This window comes from Portunus trituberculatus, chromosome 46, assembly GCF_017591435.1.
Source record: "Portunus trituberculatus isolate SZX2019 chromosome 46, ASM1759143v1, whole genome shotgun sequence".
Classification (NCBI taxonomy): Eukaryota; Metazoa; Arthropoda; class Malacostraca; order Decapoda; family Portunidae; genus Portunus; species Portunus trituberculatus.
In genome coordinates, this window is record NC_059300.1 from 28,470,235 (window position 1) to 28,482,117 (window position 11,883).

The following is an 11,883-nucleotide window of genomic DNA, read 5'->3' on the forward strand; positions in this document are numbered from 1 at the left end:
TGCATCACACCATTGACTATAACGCAAACTCCTTGTTGCGTCATCCCTTTACATTCACCTCACAGTGCCTCCCCTCCCTCCAGTGACGTGCGAGGGATGAGTGGCGATCTCCTCTCCCCCTTTTGGTCACTCCTCGCATGTAGCACTCTTCACTTTTCCACAGATTTTATTCCTGTTACATATTCCCTCACTCTGTCTTGCTCACACGAGGTCGCCCCTCACGCCCAGCCAGCCAGTTCCCACACAAACTCATGTACACACGCCGCCGCCCGAGTATCGTTTTAACCCTCTACAGAGAGAGAGAGAGAGAGAGAGAGAGAGAGAGAGAGAGAGAGAGAGAGAGAGAGAGAGAGAGAGAGAGAGAGAGAGAGAGAGAGAGAGAGAGAGAGAGAGAGAGAGAGAGAGAGAGAGAGAGAGAGCCGCGCCCCTATACCACATGAGTCCCCATCAATTAGACCAGCGGATCGGACGCCCTTTACATATCCCTCCCCCGTCTCTTCACTCTTCTCCAAGGGTCCCGGAACACTATAGAGAGTTATGAGCACGGCCTGAGCAGCGGCCCGGCGCCCTAAACTATCGCCGCGGAATAAAGTAAAGAGGAAACAAGTGCAGAGGAGATGCGGATCGTGTCACCCCGCCTGGAAAAAGAGGAAGGCGAAAAAAATAGGGGGAAAAAGAATTGATGGGAAGGACTTTCGTGGGAGACAGAAGCTGCGAGGGTGAGGGAGGAGACACTTTGCCAGGCCAGATTATTGGGCTCTGCTTCACCAGGTTTCATTATGTGTGCCCTTAACTTTGCTACTGCTACTGCTACTCCTCTTGTTGCTTCTGCTACTAATGCTACTGATACTATTGTTGTTGTTGTTGCTACTACTACAAAACTATTATTATTATTTTTCCTCCTCCTCCCACTGCTACTACTACTAATGTTGTACCAATAAATAAATAACAAGAATTATAATAATAGTGATAATAATAGTAATAATAATAATAATAATAATAATAATAATAATAATAATAATAATAATAATAATAATAATAATAATAATAATAATAATAATAATAATAATAATAATAATATAATGATAATGATAAAATTAACATTATCAATAACAAGAGCAGCAGTATAACAATTAACGACGGGAAAAATAATGGTGTTCCATAAAAACATACACATACATTGTTTTTTTAAATATCAAATACATAATAAATATGTAGAAGAAAAAATAAAAAGCTGATTACATTACAAGCGCCAGTAAAGGCAGGCACGGGAACCAACGGCCGCACGGAAAAAAAAATCACAATAAAAACCTTTAGAATAAAATGTCTGACGATGAATCATAAATGTCATGAAGTAAAGAAATACTTGTTTTGCTCTTCCCTCACGCCCCAGCAAGCCAGGCCGCGCAGGGGGCTGGGAGCACACACAGGAATCTACATTGCTTTTCATTTTGGCGCGAACCATCAGTCAGCGGCGGCCGGTGAACCACCTCACGACACCCACAGACAGTGACAGTAAACAATAAAAGCTTCACAGGCTCGGACAAGCTCTGGTGAAGCTCATGTTCAGCTTTAAGGTGACGTGTGGTGGGGCGTCGCTGGCAGGTGGCGGCGGCGGCAGCCTGACCAGACCCGCGTGTCGGGGAGGACTGAGGACGGAGGACTGGCGCAGGACAATACATCTCCTCCTCCCTTTTTTTCCGAACAGTGAGGAAATTTATGCCTGGTGGAGGGAATATTGAGGCTGACGGATGATTAAGGAGGGCAGGCGTGAGTCGTTAAGCTGCAGCTACTGAGAGCTTCCCTTTCATGCACAACATCAAATGAGAGTTGGAGAATTTAATAATGCTTCCTGGTCTTGTGAGATGCTTTACTCTTTGCCTCCCTCACGCCTCGCCTCGCACAGCCTCATGATGGACTGATACTCGAGTGTTTATCCCGCGCCACGATGAATGTTCAGTCACACAATACAATTATGATGAATTGCACAGACTAGCCAGTTGTTTTCAGCCATTTCTGTTGATGCTGGGAAGCCCCGAGTCTTTACAACAACTTAGTGGTGGTGGTGCATTACACGCCTCCCTGCTCCAGGTCAGGCCCTGCAGATTGAGTGAAAATGTCAGTACAACGGTTGAATATTATGCCGAGATGCGTCACGTGTTGGTGTGTAAAGACATTTAGTAATTAACTGTTCATTTGCACCAAGTTTGTGTCGACAACGAGGGATATTTGGCAGCAGTGAGTTGGATTATCTGTGTTTTCCTGTTATGAGAGTTTGGCGGCAACACAATGTAAGCCCAAAAGCCCGTCACGGCGATAGGATGATGCAAGCGAGCCCCGCCCCGCCTGACACAATGACGATCCCAACCTGACGATCTCGTGTTGGAGAGGAAATTAAATTTATAATCTCGTTCCGCCGAGAAAAAAAATAAATCCAAGCTGAGCCATGTGTTTTTCCCCACCACCCACTCTGCTTTCCTGCTTCTGTTACACCCGCGCGCCTCCCACTCTGCCGCTGCTCGTTGGAAAATTGAGGTGTCCTCGACTCTTGTGGGCCGCACCCAAGATGAGTCACCCGTCACTGTTGACTGAGGGCGGTGGGAGTCGTACTGTGTTTGCTCAATGGTGATTTATGGGGTTCGATACAGCGTCGCAGGTGAGCCGGGTTGACATATGTGCCTCCGTGACGTTATTGCAACCCCAGTCAGTCCTCCAAAGGGCCTGCGGTGCTACACTCGGGAAATGTTGCCTGTTATAAAGGTGATGTGCGACTATATAAATATCCTCCCACAACGCTGTACGTGTGTGTGTGTGTGTGTGTGTGTGTGTGTGTGTGTGTGTGTGTGTGTGTGTGTGTGTGTGTGTGTGTGTGTGTGTGTGTACGGATCAGTAAGTCGCTTTTTACCAGCGAGCCATGAACACGACTCATCACCGACCGCTGTCATCCACGTGACAAGCATCTAAAACACAGCTGTTCATGAGAGACGAGCTGCGGCGCCTCATTCCTCCCGCAGGACCATTCAGCACCCCCACCCACCCTCCACACACATGCCGTTAACGAGGTGGCAGTAATAGAGTGGCGGTGTGGAGGAGGTTATTGAGGCTGGGAGGGTGGCAGTGTGTTTGGGAGGTGGGGCGGAGGGTGTTAACTAGGTCTCTCGCTGAGGTGGTGGGAAAATGTGTGCCAGGATCCCGGAATTACTGATACCGGGCAAGATGGAACGGCGGCAGCGAGTGTCTGAGCTTGATGAAGTCACACCACGCCAGGCAGACCTCGAGCGGCACTCACGAGGCGCTACAAGTTGTAGGAAGCTTGTTTTTCTTTTCGTATTGCTATAATTACAAGCTTTTAAGAGTCCGCTATAAAACAGTATAATTTATCGCCGTGCAAAAAGAAATATCGTGCATTTGAACGTAATGAAAGGTTGTTTCTTTTTCCTTTCTTTTTTTTTGTTGAGTTTGTTACACGTCTTTAAGAACTGGTTTTGAAATGCAATATAAATCATTTTGCTGATGTATGTGTAGTGAAGTGCTGAGCCGCATTAAGTCACAAAGCATACAGACTTTGGCTTATGAGGAAAATGAATTGCTGGATATTTTTTATTCTTCCCGGCTTGAGTGAGGACGTTGTAACCAAGGGAACATGTCCAGCCTCTCACACTCAGCATGTCAAGCCACGCCGAACACACGCGGCCCTCACACCTGCAGTCTACGCCTCATTTGCAGGTCAGCTGTTACCTTACTTGCTTCCTTCACTGAAAAGCCTTTAAAAAAAAATTGCTTTTCTCCTTACATCCTCCTCCTCTTCGTTTCTTTTCCTTTTCCTCCTTTGTCCTCCTCCTCTTCTTCACCTACCAACCCAAGAAAAATTGACTCCTGTACTTTCACGAGAGGAAAACACATCATGGGCAATCACCTCACGCACAAAAAAAAGGAAAGACGAAGGGAGAAAACTCAGGACTCCAGGAAGAAACATAAGCAACACACCCAATACTGCCAGCACGGCCAGGCCACACCAGCAGGGCAGGGAGTCAGTACGGCAATACATCAGCTGAAATGAGGAGGCAAGAATCAACACGAGTCGCCGAAGTGCGCGAGACACAACGAGGTGGCGCCACATAAAGCGAGTCATGAAGGGGCCTTTAATGAGCGCCACGCCCACCTTATCTCCCCACCTGTCATTCCACCACCGCCCACGCCCTCGCCCACTATCCCGTCACACCCCGCGGCAGTAAAAAATACGAGACTAAGAGCAAAAGGAGCAGAGGGACATAAAAAAAGGGAGAGTGAAGAAGAAAATGGAAATAGCTTTTCGCAGGAGTAAACAGGTGCTGTAATAGAGGTGCGTTAGGGTTACGGGAGAGCGCTACGCCTCCCTCTAAATGGCGTTCCTGGAGGGATTCGAACCCCGACCGTAATATCAGGAGTCATTGTGTGTCAAGAGTCACGGGCGCTGAGGAAAAGGAGGAGGAGGAGGAGGAGGAGGAGGAGGAGGAGGAGGAGGAGGAGGAGGAGGAGGAGGAGGAGGAGGAGGAGGAAGAGGAGGAGGAGGAGAGGAGGAGGAGGAGGAGGAGGAGGGAAAAAGAGAGCACTGATGATGAAGATTATGAGGAAAAACAAGACGATACAGATAAGAAGGAAGAAATAGAAGGAGAGAGACGAGGGAAATATGCGGTGGGACCAGAAGGGAAAAAAGACCATGGAGAAGAAAGAGAAGAAAGAAAGAAGAAAGAAAAGAAGGAAGAAAAAGATGAGAGGCTGGGAGGGAAAGTGGAGGCAGAGGCTCAGACACACGGGAGTCAATTTTTCCTGGGAGGAGGAGGAGGAGGAGGAGGAGGAGGAGGAGGAGGAGGAGGAGGAGGAGGAGGAGGAGGTGGTGGTGGTGGAGGACAAGGAGGATGCTAGGAAGGATAGGAATAGTGGAGAAGAAAAGAACAGAACGACGGAGGAGGCGGAAGAGAGCGCGAAAAAGTGGAGGAAATTTTAAAAGGGTTTCCCGTGAAGTAAACAGCTAAAGTAAGAGACCTGTGCAGAGTTCCCTAAATGTACGTTGCCCCTCCCTCTCAATGGCACCAAGGATGAGGCTCGACCACCTGACCCTCATGGCAAGAGCCACTAGCCAGGACAGGAACATTTGATTTAACCACTTCAGTACTGGGACGCATTTCTACCATGAGTTTTGGGTATGATTAGACCATTTTATTGACATTAAGAAGGGTTTATGGAGATCAGAAGATGAATGGCTACAGTCTTCACTGTTTTAATCCCCACATAAGTTTCTGAAGTTGTATAAAATCGCCAAATAGTAAGCAGAATGAGTGTAGAAATGTATCATCATACTGAAGGGGTTTAGGAAGCGTATTGTTAACTCCTTGAGTACCGTGACGCGTTCCCATATTCATTCTTCTTACTTTTTTTGGTGATTTTATACACCTTTCGAAACTTATATGGGGGATTAAAATAGTGAAGACTCTGGCCATTAATCTTCTGACCTGCATAGACCCTTCCTGATGTCAATAAAATGGTTCAATCGTACACAAATCTCAAGGTAAAAATGTGTTCCAGTACTGAAGGGTTAAATAGTTTCAAACAAGTCAGAGTACACAATTTATTTATATCACTTATCTAACCAAAAAAAATGGCAAACATCACAACCAATGGGATTATTTGGAATTGGTATATGGATAGCTGTATGGTCAGGAATGAAATGGTTACTGTGCCTTTGATTGATTTCTAACAACGGTGATGTCTTCTTCGTAAGTTCTTTCAGTCTGACAAGTTAGTTTCTGTAGATGCTTGAACATCAGTCGATATAAGTGACCTACTTTATTTAACCCAAAGACAGAAGAGTATTATGATGTAAGGTGGGGGAGGTTCAGTGGTGTTACGTCTTACATTACTGGAATACGTCACTGTTTTGTTATCACTTAAACAGCGACATCACATCCCTTAGCTATAGAGTTTTGAGCTTTGTGAACACACTGACACAGCACTGAGATCAACAGACACACAACAACCTCCTTAATTAACCCCTTCAGCACCATGACGCAATTTCATATTCATTCTGCTTACTATTTCGTCATTTTATACACCTTCAGAAACTCATGTGGGGATTGAAATAGGAAAGACTCTGGTCATTAATCTTTTGACCCACATATACCTTTCCTAATGTCAATATGATGGTTTAATCGTATAAAATAATCTCAAGATAAAAAATGTGTTCCAGAACTGAAGGGATTAATAGTCTTTCTTGTCGTGCACACATTACCCTGCCAACTCACAAAGTAACCCTCCAACGCTCGCCTGGTCTCGCTTCATGCAGCCACTAGCGAACTACTCTTCTCAGGAGGATCCGCCTGCTAATATACAGCGAACGTAAACATAACATCAGCATTTGCATCGGTACCACGTGATCAGGATGGTACCAGTTGTTGTATCAGTTGCCGATACTTCTTAAGACAAACAAAAGGGAAGTGAGCTGAACTAAATGAACAAACTACGAATTGCATGATGTTTAACGAAGAGTGTGTTTCTACCTATACTTACCTATTTATGGGTACATGTTCGTCACTCTGCCCAGAGGAAGAGGAGGTGGTGAAGGAAGTGAGCAGAAACACAGGAAATATTGGAACAGCAAGTAAAAGAAAGCATGTTGGCTTCTAACGAATAGGAGGAGGAGGAGGAGGAGGAGGAGGAGAAATAAGAGGAGGAGATAAAGAAATACAGAAAAAGAAAGAAAGATAGAAAGAAAGAAAAAAGAAAAAATAACAAGAAAAAATAACAAGAGAAGAAGAAGAAGAAGAAGAAGAAGAAGAAGAAGAAGAAGAAGAAGAAGAAGAAACAGAAAAAGGAAAAAAACAGGGGAGAAGAAAATTATAAGAAAATGGAACGAGGAAAGAGAAGAAGAGGAAGAGGAGGAGGAGAAGGAGGAGAAAGAAAAGGAAGAGGACCGGGATGCGGAGGGGGACGGGGACGAGGACAAGGAGGAGGACGATGAGGACGAGGACGAGAAGGAAAAGAAGGAGGAAAAGGAAGAGGAGAATGAGGAGGAAGGGGGACAGGCGAAGACGAGGACAAGAATACAAACAAGAAAACAAGATGAAAAAGAAGAGGATATGGGCGAGGACAAGGTGGGCGAGAAAGGGAAAGGGAAAAGGGAGGAGGAGGAGGAGGAGGAGGAGGAGGAGGAGGAGGAGGAGGAGGAGGAGGAGGAGGAGGAAGAGGAGCAGGAGCAGGAGATGGAAGGACGAAAGACAAGAGAAGAGGGATGATGACGACGAAGACAATTACGACGACAAGGAGGAGGAGGAGGAGGAGGAGGAGGAGGAGGAGGAGGAGGAGGAGGAGGAGGAGGAGGAGGAGGAGGAGGAGGAGGAGGAGGAGGAGGAGGAGGAGGAAGGAAGGAAGGGAGGTAAGGATTATGAGCAAATATACGTAGAAGGCGAACGGGGACAAGATGAGGCAGACAAGAGAGAAAAATATATATAGAAAGATGTAATGCAGAAACAGAAGACGACGAAGGAAGGGAATAAGAAACGTAGGTAGGGTGGAGGAGAACCAAACCAGAATAAGAACACAACAATAAAAGAGTGAAGAAGGGAAACAATAAGAGTAGGCAAGGGAACAATATAAAACTGCTGAAAATAAAAGGATTGGGAAAGGGGAGAGGATTAAAAACTGTAGAGGAGTCAGCCCTGTCAAAATCACATTCTGAAACACTTCCGGACCACCACCACCACTTCTACCACCACCACCACCAACCACCACCATCACTAACACTTTCAATATGCTCTAGTTGAAGTGAAACAGAATCTTAAAAGTACTGTTTTTCATATCATGGCTTTAGTGACTGGTGTTTTTCAATGGTGTAGGGGAAGTTATTGGTGTATTTCAAGGGTGTAGTGGAAGTTATTGGTGTTTTTCAAGGGTGTAGTAGAAGTTATTGGTGTTTTTCAAGGGTGTAGTGGAAGTTATTGGTGTTTTTCAAGGGTGTAATGGAAGTTATTGGTGTTTTTTTTCAAGGGTGTAGGGAAGTTATTGGTGTTTTTCAAGGGTGTAGTGGAAGTTATTGGTGTTTTTCAAGGGTGTAGTAGAAGTTATTGGTGTTTTTCAAGGGTGTAGGGAAGTTATTGGTGTTTTTCAAGGGTGTAGTAGAAGTTATTGGTGTTTTTCAAGGGTGTAGTAGAAGTTATTGGTGTTTTTCAAGGGTGTAGGGGAAGTTATTGGTGTTTTTCAAGGGTGTAGTGGAAGTTACAGGTATTCAGATTAACAAGATTTCTACATTAATAACTGAACAAACACTCTTGATGAACCAGCCAGTCGTCTCTGTGGTCTTGGAAAATTGTCGTGGTGAGAGAGCGAGACAAGAGGAGACAAGGCAAGGTGAGGCAAGGCGAGGAAAGGCGAGGAGAGGCGAGGTGAGGCGAGGCGAGGTGAGGTAAGGCAAGACGAGGCGAGGTGAGATAAGGCCAGGCAAGGTAAGGCAAAGTGAGACGAGGCAAGGCGAGGCCAGGTGAGGCAAGGTGAGGTGAAGCGAAGCGAGATCAGGTGAGGTGAGGTGTGGTGGAGGAGAAGCAGCGAGGTATTGACGCTGGCCGTGTTATAAATGAGCTGGATTAGCCTGGTGAGGAGCGTGTCGGGGCCAGATGAGGTGCATCAGCAATCTAAATTTTACCTCGTTCGTTCCTGCTAGGGGGGAGGGGGGATGTGACAAGACGCTTATTATTACTGACATTGTCGCTGCTATCATTATTATTATCATTATTTTTATTACCGTCATTGTCATTGTTATTACCATTATTGCTGTTACTACTACTATTCTTCATCATTGTTATCAGCGTCACTGTTCATCTTCTCGTTAGTATTGAAAAGTGGCAAAAGTGGTTTGACCTTCACGTAACTGTGTGTCTGGCTTATTATTACCGATGTGATCGTTGTTGTGATTATTATTTAATAATTTCCTTTAATACTGCTGGTGTTATTATTATCAGAATTGAAAAGTAGCGAAAAGGGGCATTATTAATTTCATGGAACGGTCTGTCAACAGGCGAGTTACATATCTACTATTATTATTATTTTTTTTTATTATTATTATTATTATTATTTTTATTATTATCATTTTTATTATCCTCATTATAATAATTATCAATAGTATCATTATAATCATCATTACTATTATCATAAGGATCATTATTATTATTACCATTAAAGATGATATGGAGAGCGTCAAAAGTGCGACTGGCTTCATGAACCGGTCTGTCTGTTGGAAAATCATATACAAAAATTGGAAACTCCTAAGAAATTCCACCAAGTTTTGTCAGAGGGTAAGTGTGAAGTGCAGCGTCTGTATGAAAACAAAAGTCATCAAAAGATAAACAAATAAAAATGACAGGAAGAAAAAAATGACCAGTATTTTGGAAACTTGTTACTCCACCAAAATATTCTCTACGATGACAGAAATGTTTTGCTGGGTTCTCATGTCTGGTTTTTTTTTTTCTCTTAAACAACACAAGTTATCAAAGCTGACTGTCTGCAAACCACCACCAATAAACTACACAGAAGCTTACAAAAAAAAAAAAAGTGGAGTCAATAAAAGGCGCTGACATGGCTGGAAATATCGGTCAATGGCTGAATTTGAAAATATACGTTAAACAAATTTCACCTGATTTTCATGTGGAGTGAAAGACGTCTTGGGTTGAGCAATATTGTGGAGTGCGGCGTGGCGGCCAGACAGCGGCGGTGGATCATATTCGTCTCCAGTCACTGCAGAGCGTTATAGCTAAATTGGTAAAGAGTCTCAGCCTTGAGTGTCCTGATGCTGCTTCTCTATCTTTGCAGCCCTGAGTGTCCTGATGCTGCTTGTTTATCCAGTTGTTCCTCCTTCCACACAATTACAAGGAAGCTTTTAACTGGTAACGATAATGCCAAACTTGTGACAGTACATGAGTAAACTTGGACTGTTTCTCTCGGCAAGATGCAGCAACAGGTTTTGGAGGTTTGAACAACTTGATCACTCCTTTTAATGTCACTGGCGTCTCCCTCAGCCATACCCACACTGCACCCACACTGCCATATATCGGAATGTAAAGGAATACCAATAATATCTAACCTTAAGGTCCTTCCTGGGCTATATGTATGATTACTGTACTTTTTAATGGAAAAGATAAGATTGCGAAGTGGAAGGATATGAATTGTTGAGAAGAGCGCGCACAGACATATACACACACACACACACACACACACACACACACACACACACACACACACACACACACACACACACACACACACACACACACAAACCAAAATAAGTAGGTAGATAGGTAGGTTTCCGTGACTACAAATCACAAAGACTAATAAGATATAGTGAGAACAATTTAGGTATGTCCACACAGAAAATAACACTGACAATAATGGACGCTTAAGGAAAAACAGATATACATACAACAAAACACACAAAATAAGAAAAATTATATAACTTGAAGAAATGAGAAACACACACACACACACACACACACACACACACACACACACACACACACACACACAGAGTAGGTACACAATAGGGACAGATGGTGTGGACGTGAGAGGGAGACAGTGCATGTGAATGAGGTCATTGTCTTGTTTCCGGAACTTCATTGGGTTCTTGGAAGGTTTATTTTTAATTTTCCCTCGTTGAAAGATTCCTTTGTTCAGCTTTTCCTCTTAATAAATAAATAAGAAAAAAAGAAACCTTACACGTGCCGGAAAGGTTTGAGTTTCTCATAATTATATTACATTGTACCATATTACACATTCACATATACCTTCCCACAAAGAAGGATGAAGGGCCCGATTCGCGTCCACTCAACAAGATATGCCAGAGTTAATGTAAGAGTGGAGAGTCAAGGCAGTAACGCACAGCTTGGTGTACTCCCTCCACCTTACCTTTAATCACCATAGCACGCCCTTCATCTGCACTTCTTTAGCATATTACACGCGTTTCCCCTGCTCTCCGCGCCTCTACCATCCTTCACTGACAAACCGCCTCACGCCAGTAAATGTTCTCGCACCCTTAATTTCATTTCCAATACATAGACTCTCTTTCTCAACCTTGCATTTAATTTCCAAGTCTCACAGCCATACACACCCGCGCTACAACAATCCCCTCAGACATTTACATATTTACCTCCACAGACATGGCCTTCTACCTCTAAGCTTCCCTTAAAGCCCTGTAACCTTCCCTCCCTCACACGCACGATGGCTCACCCCGGCCCTCCAATGACTCCGCGGCATCAACATCTACACCCAAATGACCAAACCCTAACGCTCGTTCCACTGTTCCAACACGGTGGAATATAATATAACAGCACCTCCTACTCATCCATCTCCGCTACACCTCAGCACTTTAATCTGCCGCATTCAATTCCAACGCTCATTTTTCACGTTTCACCCAAATCCGGTGGATGAATGTAGCAGCTCCTTCTCGGTATCTCCAAGGAGGGCGTCTCATTCATACTAAAATGTTTTCGCTTTCCTTTCTATTTAACTTCGTTGTACCTCGCCTGTTTCTATATAGTTACTATCGCTATGAGTACGTACGACTGACAAGCGTCCTTCAGTGGCTGGCTACATTACGAGTACAAATATCTGTAACGCCTTCGCTTTTCTGTGGCTCCCGTGAAATATCGTCCTTTTGTACTCGTATTCTTTAAATTAATTATCTTATTGGAACGTTCAGTCGGTGATATGAAACTTATCATTAAAATACTCACTAATCTTATTCAGAGTAGCCTCCTCTCTCGAGATGTCTGCAGGGCAGGACACAAAATAAAAATACCAGTTTTTCCACAGCAGGCTTACTATGAAGTACTTCAAATCTAACTTTGAAAGATTCTCAGATTA

The 11,883-nt window shown here is 44.1% G+C and overlaps 1 protein-coding gene across 9 annotated transcripts in view; it reads left to right on the plus strand.

Annotated features, from left to right (window-relative positions):
• LOC123519904 overlaps window positions 1-11,883 on the plus strand; it is a 51,085-nt gene that overhangs the window by 8,558 nt on the left and 30,644 nt on the right. The gene's annotated exons all lie outside the window — the stretch shown is intronic.